The sequence below is a fragment of the Camelus ferus genome, chromosome 10, assembly GCF_009834535.1.
Source record: "Camelus ferus isolate YT-003-E chromosome 10, BCGSAC_Cfer_1.0, whole genome shotgun sequence".
Taxonomy (NCBI): domain Eukaryota; kingdom Metazoa; phylum Chordata; class Mammalia; order Artiodactyla; family Camelidae; genus Camelus; species Camelus ferus.
The window spans coordinates 59,162,806-59,177,497 of record NC_045705.1 but is presented as its reverse complement, the minus strand read 5'-3'; positions in this window follow the sequence as shown (position 1 = coordinate 59,177,497).

Genomic DNA, 14,692 nt, shown 5'->3' with positions numbered 1-14,692 from the left:
ACTATGAACTCTGAGAGCACATTATTTATTTTTGTCATTCCAGATCCTCCCCAAACAGGCAATTTAGTGGAGTGGCAAACGGCATGGGTTTAGCAGACAGGTCTATAGTCTAGATCCGCCATCTTAGTGTGGGATGGTAGGCAACTACTTAATTAAATCTTTCTCAGCCTCAGTTTCCTTGTCTGTAAAATGGAGATAGTATTTGTCGAATAGAATGTGAGAATAAAATAGGTAGTGTATACAGAGCATTCAACCAAACATCTGGTCTTCAAAAAGTGCTTGATAAATGTTAGCAATAGTAATTATTATTAGGTGACTCACATGACCTCACATTCTCTTATTCTGTCCTCAGTTTTTAATTTAAATATTAAGTTTTCTCTGTTCTAAATTGCCACTCATTATTAACTACATCATAGATTTAATAGAAGCTCATCATAAAAATAAGGAAATAATAACACACAAAATATATGATAACATAGTACAATCTGATGGTTTAAAATGTGGGCATTACATTGTAATTGACTGAACTTCAATTTAAAAAAAAGGATTAAAAAAGTGGGTGTTAGAGACAGATTACCTTTGTTTTAATGACTTTTGATAAATTACATAACTTCCCTAAGCTCAGTTTCCTCATTCAGAAATTGTAACTGTTCAATAAATGTGAATTAATATTCTTATTAATATAGTTATTGATTGTAACATATGGTGATTTTTCAAATTTTCAAGAGGGAGGAATGGCTAGAGTTCAATAGGAACTGTACAGGGAGAAGAAAACTTCACACAGAGAGAATGCCAGAGATTCACAGAATGTCTTACTTGAATTTTTCAGCTGAGTAATCAGCACATGCATGTGAGGAAACTACCAAGCCCAGGGAAAGAACCACCCTAACAGACTAGAGGTGACAGTGGCCAGTAGTGTCCAGGAATAGTGTTTCTTCCCACAAGCTGAACTAGGAAAACTTACATTTAATGGGCATTGGATGGAGCAGTCAGGAAAGTCTTGGCTCAGTAGTGGCATGCAAAGAGGCAGGAAAATGTGACTCACTATATAGTGAAAAGAATATCAATCCATTGAAACTGACCCAGAACTGACACAGATGTTCAAATGAACAGAGCAGGACATTAAAACAGTTGTTATAATTGTATTCCATATGTTCAGAAAGTAGAGGCATGGAAGATATAAAAAAGACAGAAATAAAACCTTTAGAGATGAAATCCTCAAATGTCTGGGATGACAAATATACTGGATAGAATTAACAGTAGATTAGACATAGCAGAAGAAAAGATAAGTGAATATAAAGGCATAGCAACATAAACTACACAAGTGAAATACAGAGATAAAAATGAATTAAGAATTAAAAGAGCATGAGTGGGCTGTGGGACAACTTCAGTCAGTCTAATATATATGTAATTTCAGTTCCCAAATAATAGAAGATGAGGACAGAAAAAAAAACTTTTTTGAAAAAATAAAAGCTGAATTTCTTTCAAATTTGATTAAAACTATAAACCCACAGAACATAAAGCTCAGTGAATGCCAAGAAGCTCAAGAAACATGAAGAAAACTACAAGGCAGAGCATAGCCTAACTGTTCAAAATGAGTGATAAAAAAAATATCAAAAGCAGCCAGAGAAAAAGGCAAGTTACATAAAAAAGAATAAAGTTAAGGATGACAACAGATTTCTTGTTGGAAACACTGCAAGTGAGAACCTAGTGCAGCAGAATCTTTAAAGTACTGAAAAAAATTGTGAACCTAGAATTCCATATCCAGTGAGAATACCCTTCTGAAAAATAAAAATAAAGATGTTTTCAGACATAGAAAAACTGAAAGAATTCATCACTCGGAGACAAACACTGAAAGAAATGCTAAAGGAATTTTTTTCAGCAAGAAGGAAAATACCATCTAAAAATATAGATCCAACAGAGGAATGAAGAGCACAAGAAGGGGAATCTACATGGGGAAATATGTAAGAATTCTCATTATTTGTATCTATTTTTTAAAAAAAACTTGGGAGGGGGAAGTAATCAGGTTTTTATTAATTAATTTTTTTAATGGAGGTATGGAGATTGAACCCAGGACCTTGTGCATTCTAGGCATGCACTCTACCACTGAGCTATACCCTCCCCCTGTATCTATTTAAAAGAAAATTAACTGCTTAACAAAAAGAACAAGGTAGTATAGAGTTTATAACATCTGTAAAAATAAAATGTATGACAGCAAGAGTACAAAGAGCAGGAGAAGGGTAATGAAATTTTACTATTTTACAATTCTCATATTGCATTAGAAACAACTCAGTTTTTCTCCTCTTTCTGTGTAGGAAAAAACCTGGTTCTTCCCTACTGTTTCTCTTTTGTGTGTCTCCTTTACTATTCATGCAGAACACTTCACTTCTGATACTTTTGGTCACCAAATGTGCGGCGTTTTCCCCCGACACCAAGAAGCAATTCTTGGACACCAGCAGGGCCCCACAAGACTGCCCCTCAGATGCCAGCCAAAAGGCCAGATTGTCACCTGGGTGTCTGACCAGCTAGCTATAAATCAGAGGTTCCCTCAACCCCTTCCTCAGGTTCAATCCATTTGCTAGAGCAGCTAGCACTTGCTTACATTTAACATTTTATTAAAGGGTACAAGAAGGATACAGGTGAACATCCAGATGGAAAAGATGCTTAGAGTGAGGTATGTGGGAAGCGGCATGGAGCTCCCATGTCCTCTCTAGGTGCAACACTCTCCCAGCAACTCCATGTGTTCACAAATCTGGGAGCTCTCTGAACCCCGTACTTTGGGGATTTTATGGAGGCTTCATTACAAAGGCATGATTGATCATTAACTCCATTTTCAGCCCTTCCCCCTTCTCAAAAGAATGGGGAGTGGAGCTGAAAATTTCAAGCCTCTAATCATGGCTTGGTCTTTCTGGTGACCAGCCTTCATCCAGGAACTATCCAAGAGCCTTACCCAGAGTCACTTCCTTAGAATAAAAGACACTCCTATCACCCAGAAAATTACAAGGGTTTCAGGAGCTCTGTATCAGAAACAGAGGTCAAAGACCAATATTAGAATAAGAAATACTCCTAGTGTTCTTATCACTTAGGAAATTACAAGGGTTTTAGGATCTCTGTGCCAAGAACTGGGCACAGAGACCAACGTATATTTTCTATTATCTCACACAGACTATATGTGAAATGGCATAGTATCACTTAAAGGTAGACTGTAAAAATTTAAAGTAGTATAGTCTAAACCCCAGAGCAATCACTAAAATAACAAAACAGAGTTACAGCTTATTAGCTAACAAAGGAGACAAAACAGAATTATTTAAAACGTTTAATTAGACCAATAGAAGGCAGAAGAAGAGCAAAAGGAAACAAAGAACAGATGGGTAAGTAGAATATCTAGAGCAAAGAATAATATTAGTGCCAACGAGGATCATTACATAATGATAAAGGGCTTAGTTCATCTAGAGGACATTACAATCCTAAATATTGATGCACCTAATAACAGAGTTTAAAAGTATGAATCCAAAACTGATATACCCACAAAGAGAAATAAACAAATCCACAGTTGTAATTGGATTTCAATATCTCTAAATTATTGAAAAAGAATAGACATAAGATCAGTAAGGATACATATTTAAACAATACTATTAAATGCTTGACTTAATTAATATTGATAGTACACTCCAGCCCAAACAGCAGATTATACATTCAGTTCAAATGCACATGGAACATTTGCCAAGACAGATCACCTCTGGGGCCATAAAACATGTCTCAATGAATTTAAAATTATTAAGATCATACAAAGAGTGTTCTCTGACCACAGTGTCATTACATTGAAAATCAATAATAGAAGAATTTCTGGAAAATCCCCCAAGTATTTGAAAACCAAATAACACATTTCTAAACAACTTAGGGGTCAAGAGGGAAATCAGAAATTATTTTGAACTGAATGAAAATGAAAACACAAAGTATCAAGATTTGTGGGACCACTGAAGCAGTACTTAGGGAGAACCGTACACACTAAATACAATATATATTAGTATAAAGATGTATATAAAATATATATATTAGAAAAAGAAGAGAGGTCACAAAAGAATTATGTCAGTTTCCACCTAAAAGCAAGAAAAAGAACAAATTAAACCAAAGAAAGTAGAAAAAATTAAGAGCAGAAATCAATGAAGTCAAAAACAAAAATGAAGTCTATTTAATCAAAAGAAAGTTCTTTAAGAAGATCAATAAAATTGATAAGCCTCTAGCCACACTGATGAGGAAAAAAGAAAGATGATAAAACTACCAATATCAGGAATGAGACCAGTGACATCCTTATAGATTTGGCAGATATTAAAAGGACAATAAAAGAATATTACAAACAAGTTTATGTCAACATATTCGACAACTTGGATGAACTGGACAACTTTCTTGAAGGCACAAACTACTAAGGTTCACTCAAGGAGAAATAGACATTGAAAATGCAAACTAATCTATAGTTTCAGACAAATTAGTGGTTGCCTGGGAATGGATGAAGGGGTCAGAGGAAGGGAGGGCCAAGGGGCATAAGGAAATCTGGGGAGGTGATGGAAATGTTCGTTATTGTGATGATGATCTCAAACACATATGTAATATGTCAAAATTTATCAAATTATAAACTTTAAGTATGTATAGTTTCTTCTGTGTCAATTATATCTCAATAAAGTGTTAAATAATAGTGAAACAAACCAATTCTTCATGCGAAACACTGCAGAAATTTAGATCCTTCCTCCATATCTCCAAGGGTTTGGGAAGGTATCTTACCTTCTTAGTCAGTCCAGTTTGCATTGAACTGTTGCAGAAGCTCTGCTGTGTCCTGCTTCTGATCATTGCCCTTGGTCCTTGCTGTACTCTGTGCCTGACCCCCATTGCCCCATGCTGGACACCAAACACCCCCCATCCCTGTCCTTCTTTCTCCCATTGTGGCACTAACCCAAGGCTATTACTGAAGAGCTACAGGTGATGGAAAGTAATTACATTACTGACAAGAAAGAAATTGAATGTCAAATATTACTTTCCTAAAGATTTATTAGCCTTCCCCTATCACAAGGCTTTTCCCCCACTGGCTACATCTTTCTGTAGTCTCTTCTCCCCTCTTTAAAGTTCATATATTTCTCCCCTCTATCCTTAAGCTTCTTACTTTCTAGACTCTCAAGCAGTCCATGAACAATACTGAAACTCTCATTACTCTCTAACACAGTGCAATTTACACCTTTCTTTGTTTTGCCCTCCCCTTCCAGATCAGACCCTATCCAAGGGGTGAGGAAGAAAGACCCACCTTTCCCATCCAAAAAGGCTGACCATAGTATTTTTCTAGACAAGTAAAATCTTTTCTCTACTGATGCATATGGCATTCCCTGATAGGCAAATATGACTATGCTAAGTTTTGTTTGCAATATTCGTTTTTTCCCCTTCTTGCTACAATTCATGAAGATATACTATGATAAAAGTTATCACAGGGAATGCCCTGCTCCAAGAAACTTAACTTGGCCACAGGTCTCATATTGATTCTCTGGCTACAACTTTAGAAAACACAGAATGTTGAAGCAAGGTTGAACTGCACCAAGCACTCATTTCACATGCACACACAAACACCGTTACACAGAGTGTGAGGCCCATAAAGTTCAAATGACTTGTCCAAATTAGAGACTGTAGTCACAGGTCAGAGGCTGGACTCCATTCAATTCCATTCAGTATAACAAACGCCAAGTGAGCGCCTGGGAACCCAGCCAAGGGAAAGGAGTGGTGACGTTTTCTGGGAAGGGGCTCTGGGTGTAGGTGATTTCACTAGGCTGGGGCTCAGAGCCAGAGAACATTTGATTGTTCCCAGACCCCAGATAATCTGTCCCCAGCCCCCAACCCCCAAGGGTGTGTCCTGGGTAAACTAACCCTGTTTGATACAAAATGAGATTAAATTCCTGCAATCTATGAGGCCAAGCTAAAGGTATGAGCACACAGGAGGAGAGCTTAATTCTGGTAAGAATTTTTAAAAGGCAGGCAGGATTTCCATAGGTGGAGCTGCCAGGGTGTGAGTATTTGGGAGCAATGATTACAAGACAAGGCTATTTGTATGTCTAAGAGTTAGGCTTGAACCCCAGTTCAGCCATTTGAACAAATTCCCTTCACCTCTATGAGCCTGTTTCTTGAGCTATAAAATTGAGATAAACTATCTCCATGCAGACTTCTTGGGAAAGTTAAATGAGATAGAGGGGGAAATGTGTTTAGCATTAATGGTGACTATTAGAACAATTATTATTGCATTCCAGGCACCTGCCCAATTAATCCTCACAACAGACCTGAGAGGTAAAGTTTTATTAGCCTGCTTGGTTTACAGATTAGGGACCTGGAGCTTGGAGAGGTTGACTTTACCCAAATTGCTCAGTAAACACCACTAAGGTATCAACCTCTGCAACATGGCTGCAACAGAAGGTGCATATTGGGGGCAGTGGAAAATGGTAAAAATGTCAGACATGCCTAACCCTGGAAGATGGAGTTACCTCCTAGAGGCCCTGTGTACCTTTTCTTGGAACTACATGATAATAGGCTATGGTTCATTTTATAAGTTATGGTTCACCTTAGGTGGCAGCAGGAAAGACCCCATTAGATTCAAATAAGAAATTATTAATGATGAGAATTGTTCACAGCAGCTAACAGAATGTTTCTCAAACTCAAGTAAAGGATGGGCCCCTGTTTAAAATTCTCATAGACTCACTCCAAAGTTGACTCAAATTATTTTAATTTTAATACCACTCACATACTTATAAGCACAACATTCAGTATATATTCCTTGTGCTTACAGCTCTTCTACAACTCTAAACCAAGACAAATGGAAAAGAAAACTATAAAACCTATAAAATTCAAATAACACTTCAATTTCATGTAACAAAAGATGTGATTTTGCTGAAATTCAATTGCTATTTGAAACCTGACAGTTCTTTGGAGTCTAGCACACCCATAGCACTGTGTGCTACAGGCAGCTCCCACCATAGTTCCCTGGTAAAACTCCTGGAAAATCTTCATTTTGACAGTGCACCAAGACCCCATTTGACTTCCACTTGGCACAGAAGCACCATTTACATTAAGTCCCCCTCCCTGTTTTCCTGGTCAGGCTACAATTAGCATAGCACTATTGGGTGCCAGAGTGATCACAAACACAAAGTAAATGCCAAAGTAGCATGGGAGGTAGTGGTCTTCCAGACAACTCAGAATGTTTGTTTTAACTTGCTTGAATTATTGCTAAAATGAAATATAATATTTAGAAGATCTCAGAGACACATCTCAGCCTTTTGAAAATACATCTATTGGCCCCAAGGGGTCAACAGATTCAGGTTTGAGAAACTCTGGTCTAATCATGTCCAAAACTCTGGGATGTCTTTACCTGAAGAGCTATAAGGTCTCCTGGGATTGGAATAACTGGGTAACACACTTGTGCATATGCTGTTCTGCTGTTTCCCCCTTTACCTGCTTGGAGACCTTCTACTTGGAATGGATCTCAAATCTACCATGAATGGATTCTTCCTCGGGAAGCCATTCCTGGCCTCCACAAGCTGAATGAGTCTTGCCCACTATGCACCCCTACTATACCCTTACCCTCAGTTCCCAGGCCCATCGCCCCTGGTGGTATAATCATTTATTTATCCCTTTGCCTTGCCCCCACATCATCCTTTCCATCCCTTAGACTGCAAGCTCCGTGCAGGTAGGGGCTGAGTCTGATTCAGTTTTTGGTTCTTACTTCCCTACACAGGGCCAGGCACAGGGTACTTACTCAGATGGGAATACTGGATGGATGGAGGGATGGATGGATGGATGGATGGATGAATGAGCTGGGGGACCTCTTTGCTAGCTCTAGGATATTAAGCTCCACCATTCAGCATTTTCTCTTCTCTCTTCAACTTCCATTGTTGTTCTGTTCAAGGGTTTGAAAAATGTATATCCTAGATTCCAAACATGAGAGATAGAAGCACCCTAGGACTGAAGTGCAAACAGGAGGAATGCCTTGCCCCTGGGTACCCAGCTGGCATGTGAAAGCACCAGACTGGAAGCCATGTGCTCTGATTCCTGTTTCAGTGTTTCTCCTAGGACATAATTTATTTATCATTTATTCATTTATTTATTTTTGGTTTGGGCTGCCCTGGGGGAAAATCGTGTTCCCTTTTGACCTCATCTCCCTATGGCAGTGTTTTGGGAACAAACTGGATTCTCACGGTTCTCCCAATGGTGGCAGGGTGCCCATGTCAGGCAAGGTATTTTTCATAATGAAAAAGAAACAAAGATAGCGTCAGACCTCATTTGTAATTTCCCCATAGCAACCGGAATTTAATAATCTCTTTGTTTCCCTTCTCAGCTTATTATGCTACTTGTGTCCTTGGTAAAGTGGAGCAAGACGATGGATTTGGAGACAAAAAAAATCTGAACTTATTTATTTACGTATGTATTTACTTCCAGAAGCATTTATTTTTGCCACATAGGCCAATATGGACATCCTGCAATTCCCACCCGCCTTTCCTCCTTAGTTTAGATATCTCACTTCTCTCCCATGGCCAAAAACACTAGTGTCATCCCTGACCTCCGGACATCCTCTTCCTTCCAGGCCAGGAGGCAGCCCGCCTCCTGATGCCTGGCCTTCCCAAAGGGCCGTCCTAGCTTTGACCCCACAACCACCAGATCCTCTTTCAACATTTAATCACTTCCTCCCTCGACACCCGTCCTGCTCTCCCTCATCCTGCCTCTTGGCTGTAGCCCGGGAACCCAGGTGAAGAGAAATCCAGGAAGAAGGAAGAAAGAAACTCCGACACACAGATCTTCCACTGTGTACCTGGGACTATGCTTTTTGTGTGTGTCTGCCTTCTTTTATTAGGGATATTATTTATCTATTTATTTATATTTTGGTAACATATACATAACATGAAATTTACCATTTTAGCCTTTTTTTTTCATCTTAGCCATTTTAAATGCTCAGTTTAGTGGCATTACTGCATTTACATTGTGGCACAACCATCACCACAATTCATTTCCAAAACTTCTTCATCATCCCAAACTGAACCTCAGTAAACATTCTTTATTTCTTTGGGGGGAAGTGGGGGCAGGTATTTAGGTTTGTTTGTTTGTTTGTTGTTTTTTAAATTTAACAGAGGTACTGGGGATCAAACCCATGACCTCATGCATGCTAAGCATGCGTTCTATCACTGAGCTATACCCTCCCCAGTACCCATTAATAATAACTACCATTCTCCCACTCTCCAGCCCCTGGTAATCACTGGACACTTCTATATACATTATTTCATTCACTCCTCACATCCATCTTATGAGATAGGTATTGTTATCTCCATTCTTAACACCTGAGAAACCTGAGGCTCAGAGAGGTTAAGTAACTTCCCCAAGGTCACTCAGCTCATGAGAGTCCAGGCTGAGATTCAGTTTCATTTGACCAGGTTCCTCGGTTCTTTTCATTTGTGGGCCCTTTCTCAGACTGTGAGAGAGTGAGAAGTGATGTGGAAAGAGTGGTCTTTGTCTTTAAGAGCCAATTCATTCGAGAAGAGCAAGTTTGGTTTGTCTAAATGTGTAGCTCAACGTGCACAGAGGTGATGGAGTAAGGGTGGGACTATGGTAAATACAGTCAGAACTCTATAAAATGGCTCCATATCAGCTCTCTGCTGGGCCCAGGGAGCCACCAGACCCCATCCTGACCTGGAGGAGCTGACAGCTTAGTGCAAAAGGCAGGGATCTAAACAGAAGTGTACACGGCAGGGTGCTCTCCTCTACATGGAGGGCTGTGGAAGGCAGACGAAAAGGCAGAAGGCCTTGGAAGAGGGAGATGTGTGAGCTGAGCCCTGAAGGATGAGGAGGAGGATGGCCGATGAAGAAGATAAGGTAGGGCATTCCAGGCAGGGGTCCCGGAATAGAGTGTCCTAGGACACAGAGGCATCAGGAAGCAGAAGATGGCAGGGATCCTGGCAGGGAAGTGGCAGGAGATGGAGCTGGAAAGACAGGTGGGAACTGGATAATAAACTTAAAGGAGTTTGGACATGATGCTGTCGGCAGTGGAGGATCAACGATCTCCTCCTCCAGCCCAGAACTCTCCTCGTAGCTTTTAGCTATTTACAGAATATTGTGTTGACATTTCCACTTGGGTTCTTATAGTCACTTCTAACTTTATATTTCCCCAAATGAACTCTGACTTACATGCTTCCTTACCCAATTCCACCAGCAGTGGTATTAAAAATATTTAGGGCACAGGCACCAACAGTTCCCCAGAGGTTGTGATCAGCATCCTAAAGGCCCATCGCTGTGCCAGATATTAATACTTTAGATGCTGGAGAGGATCTGTGGGTCACAGGGAAAGTCCATGCAGCTGGGCTGCCAAAGGGGCTCAGAGCAGCAGTGGTTTTCCCCGTGGGCACAGCCAGTACCAGTTGCATATCAGCCCTGCCCCCTCCTGTGCTTTCTCCATCTCAGCAATGGGACCATCATCTGCCCAGGTACTCTTGTTGGAAACCAAGGCATTATCCCTGGGGCCCAGGCCAAAAATACAATGGGGCTCACACAACAGAAGTCTAAGTATTTAAAAGTTATACATCAGATTAAACCAATTACTCACTTACTAATAGATAAAGTCTTCTTAATTTTATTGAGGTATTTTTTACATACAATAAAATGCACACATTTTAAGGGCATGGTTTGAGGAGCTTTGACAAAGATATTGTGTAACCATCACCCCAATCACTCATGTATATAGAATATATCCATTACCCTAGAAAGTTTCCTTCTGCCTATTTGCTGTCAATGTCCCCTCCCTTCCACTCCAGACAACCACCCATCTAATTTCTATCACTGTAAGTTAGTTTTGCTTGTTCTAAGACTCCATGTAATTAGGCAGTGCACTCTTTTTGTGTCAGGATTCTTTTACTCAAAAGCTATGGATTTTTTAGGATTGAAAGTTAGAAAATATCAAAGATGACTGAATTTAATGGTGTTTTATTTATGGACAATAATATATGAGTGAAAAGAAATACGTGATTCATAAATGATTACATATTTCATCAATTTTTCCTTGCCTTCACCTTAGCAAAATCACTAATTATTCTCTGTTATTATCAAGATTTTCAAACAATTTTGTTTGAGTGACAATAAGGTCCAAAATTAAATAAACTTTGTTGAGTCATATGTTTTTGATTTTTTTAAACTTGTTAATTTCCATTTGGAAAAACTTTCCAGTAGCAACTGGCATTATTAGCGAAATTCTTAAAGTGTTATTTTGTTTTATTTTATTTTTAAATGCACCTGGCTGACATTAATTTTATGTTGATTAAAGTGATATTTTAGATTAAAAATATGTGTTATGAATTTTATATATCATGGTCAAGTATGGGAGTACATAATAAATTATATATTTCATAATAATTATATTTCTGTATTAAAACAAATTTATAAAAATTATTGAGACATATAAACTATAAGAGAAAATATTCCAAAACATTTTAATTTTATCACATAAATGCTACCAGTTATATTGTGATTTTCATCATTCCTTAAAGCAGTATCTAAGTCCATAAAGAATCAGTATCATGCTATAAGAAGACCTACATATAAACAACCCTAAGAGTACTATGGATTGTTAATGTGCAAAATATTTATTAGCTGCCACCTGCAACTATCACAAATACCAAACAATTCTTGAATTCCTCCTAGAACATGAATTGTAAATCGAAGAGAAGCAAGAAAATGGACTCTCTGCTCTTCTGGGAAACGATGCCTCAGGATGCACTCATGCTATCTGAGAGAAAAGTTTCCATGGTTCATTATCAAAGAGCTTCTGCTACTCAGGTGTTCCCTATACTCCAGAGCAGTGTCCCCTCTCATGTGGGCAGCAGCACAAACCACAGAACTTCAGACATGCATAATGGAAATGATCTGTATCCATGACCAAGTGGGACGGTTGTTTCACAGGTGGATACATTTGTCTCCTCAAACTATGCACTTAATGGAGCCTGAATGAGGTTAGGCTCAAGAGGGAATGTTTAGTGCACAGGACATGCAACTGCCAGTGCTGAGCCCCAGCTCCTGTGTGTCAAGGAAACCACGTATTCCTAATTAAACTGTGGGGGGGGGGGTGATAATAAGGCTTGTAACGCCCAGGTCCATGGGTGGCATTGCCCTCGATCCCTCCTTCTTCCTTACCCCCTTATCCAATTCATCAGCTGGTCTGCAGATTCTGCCTCCCAAATACTATTTCTGAGTATGATCCCCATAAGCAGCAGCATAAAGAGGTTGGACGGAACACCCAAGCCTCCCTCTTCTCCAGCCTAACCCTGGTAGGCAGGAGTATGAGAAAAACTCTTTAAACTATAACACAATTAAGCAGTTACAAATACCATGTGGTCACAGATGACAATAGAGTCCTGCTCAGTTACATCATGTATAAAGTAGATAAACAGCAAGGTCCTACTGTATAGCACAGGAAACTATATTCAATATCTGGTAGTAACCTATAATGAAAAAGAATATGAAAAAGGAAAAAAAAAATTCAATTGCATTCCTTTTGCTCTTAGAATAAAGACAAATAACTTCAGTGACCTTTAAGGCTCTCAGAGGACTGGCCCCTGTGCAGCTCTCTGACCTCAAGCCATTCTCCCAGTTTTATTCTTGATCAGCATGCCTAGTTTAGCAATTTGGGTGCCCACAGATTTGTTGTCTCTCCCATCCCCCAAAAGCAGGCAGGGATTATCTGTTCTGTCCATCAAACTCTTAACTTGCGCAATGAAAGCACTTAATAAATATTGTTGGCCAAATAGGTGATTGGATGTTTTTAAACTGAAAGATGGCACAGATGGGTCTGGGTCTGTGAAAGGTCGCTGGCTGCAGTGTGGAATGTGAGATGGGTGTTAACAGGCTGGAGGGAAGCAGCTGCTGTAAGATCTCACAGGTCCCACTTTCAGTGTTGAGAACTAATGATAAAAAAATAAGAAGTGACTGAAAGGCTGAGACAGGGAGGCAGAGACAACGAAGCAGAGGCTTTCTGCTTTATATAGTGGGGATCTGTATAAGATTTCCTTGAGAAAATTTCCATTACTAAAAATGGATTTCAGAGCCCCTAGTATAAAGGAAATAACACAGGCTGGTTGTCAGAAGTCCTGAGTTCCAGTCCTGTCCCTTTTACTAAATGCCCTTCAGTAAGCCCCTTGCCTTTCCTGAACATTGGGGTAGGCAAGGATCTGGACGATTTCTGAGGCCAGGACAGTGCTGACAAGCAGCATCCACGCTGAGCCCTCTCAGGTGTGTTCTGGACTGAGTCCTTGCTTAGTCTTCCCTGTGCCTCCTTAGAAGCTGAGAAGAGAGTCAAGAATACTAAAGATCAGGGAACCTACAGGTACCAGGTCTATGTCTTATCACATGCTTAGGGGCATGTTGCGCCCTGGCTATTGCTGAAAAGGAAAGGGTGGGAGCTGATGGGATCTGGCAAGAGGGCCATGGTTGACTGTGGGCCTGGCACTGAAGGGTCAGGATCAACAGTCAGAATCACAGTCCAAAGGGGTATGGCTCAATCTAGAGGCATGGCACCCAGCAAGGACACCAGAGCTCTTGGTCCCCAAGGCAAGACTGCAGCCAGCAGCTGAGAAGGCAGGTTGTTCTGTCACACTACATGGACTGGGATTAGGCAGGATGCTGGCCCATCAGGTTAAAAACCCCAAGCTGAATTTATGTCCCATAGACTAAGAAGTGTTCCCTGGCTCTCCCCAGGCAGTTAGTGGCACCCTCTTTTGCGTAGCTCCTGTCATACCGTACCGCCATTGTCTGTCACACTTGTCACTACTTCTATGTCAATTCATTTTTGTATCACTGGCACCCACTGTGGGGTGGGGTAGGATAGTAACTATTCATTGACTAGATGGAGGGATGGATGACTGGGCAAGTGGATGGAAGGATGGACAGATGGATGAGTGGGTGTGTGGATGCACTGAAACACATACTAACCCCTGCTCAGTGGGCAAATGGGTAATCAGGGGAACCACAAGCCCTTCTAATACCCAGCTTCCAGTTTCCCGCTTTTGTTTATTTATTCAAGAGTCATTTTTACAAGTACCTACTACATGCCAAACTATGAGATTTTTGTTTGCTGTGGGGTATTTGCTATGGGAACAAGTCAAGGTCCTGGGTAAGGGCAAGGATTCTGGAGCCTGACTACCCAGATTTGAATCCTGTCCCTGCCACTCAAGTAGCCTAATGGTAAGTAAGTTACTCACTCTGTACCTCCATTTTTTTCATCTGTGAAATGAGGAAAATGATAGTACCTACTTCATGGGTTAAGATATTAAATGCATTGACGATTTTAAAGTTTTCAGAGTGCCTGGCACACTTTAAGTACAACATAAGTGTTAACTTTACTTCCTATTTTCAGGTCACAGGTCAAGTCGGGGGTGGGAAGGTGATGAACCAAACTCACAGTAAGTCAGGCAGACTATGTACTAGCAGAGGCAGAATTTGTTGAGGGAAGGGGTAGGGGAGACATTATAGAGGAGGCAGTCTTTGAGCTGAGCCTTGTAAGTTGAGTTTAGACTGGGCTCAGCATGCTATCAGATAAACACTTTTTAAGGTAATGGCAACCAAATAAAAGTCCTCATGTCCAGAAAATTTGGGGTCACTGGGGACCTGAAGCCCACCTAGATCCAATATTTTCTTT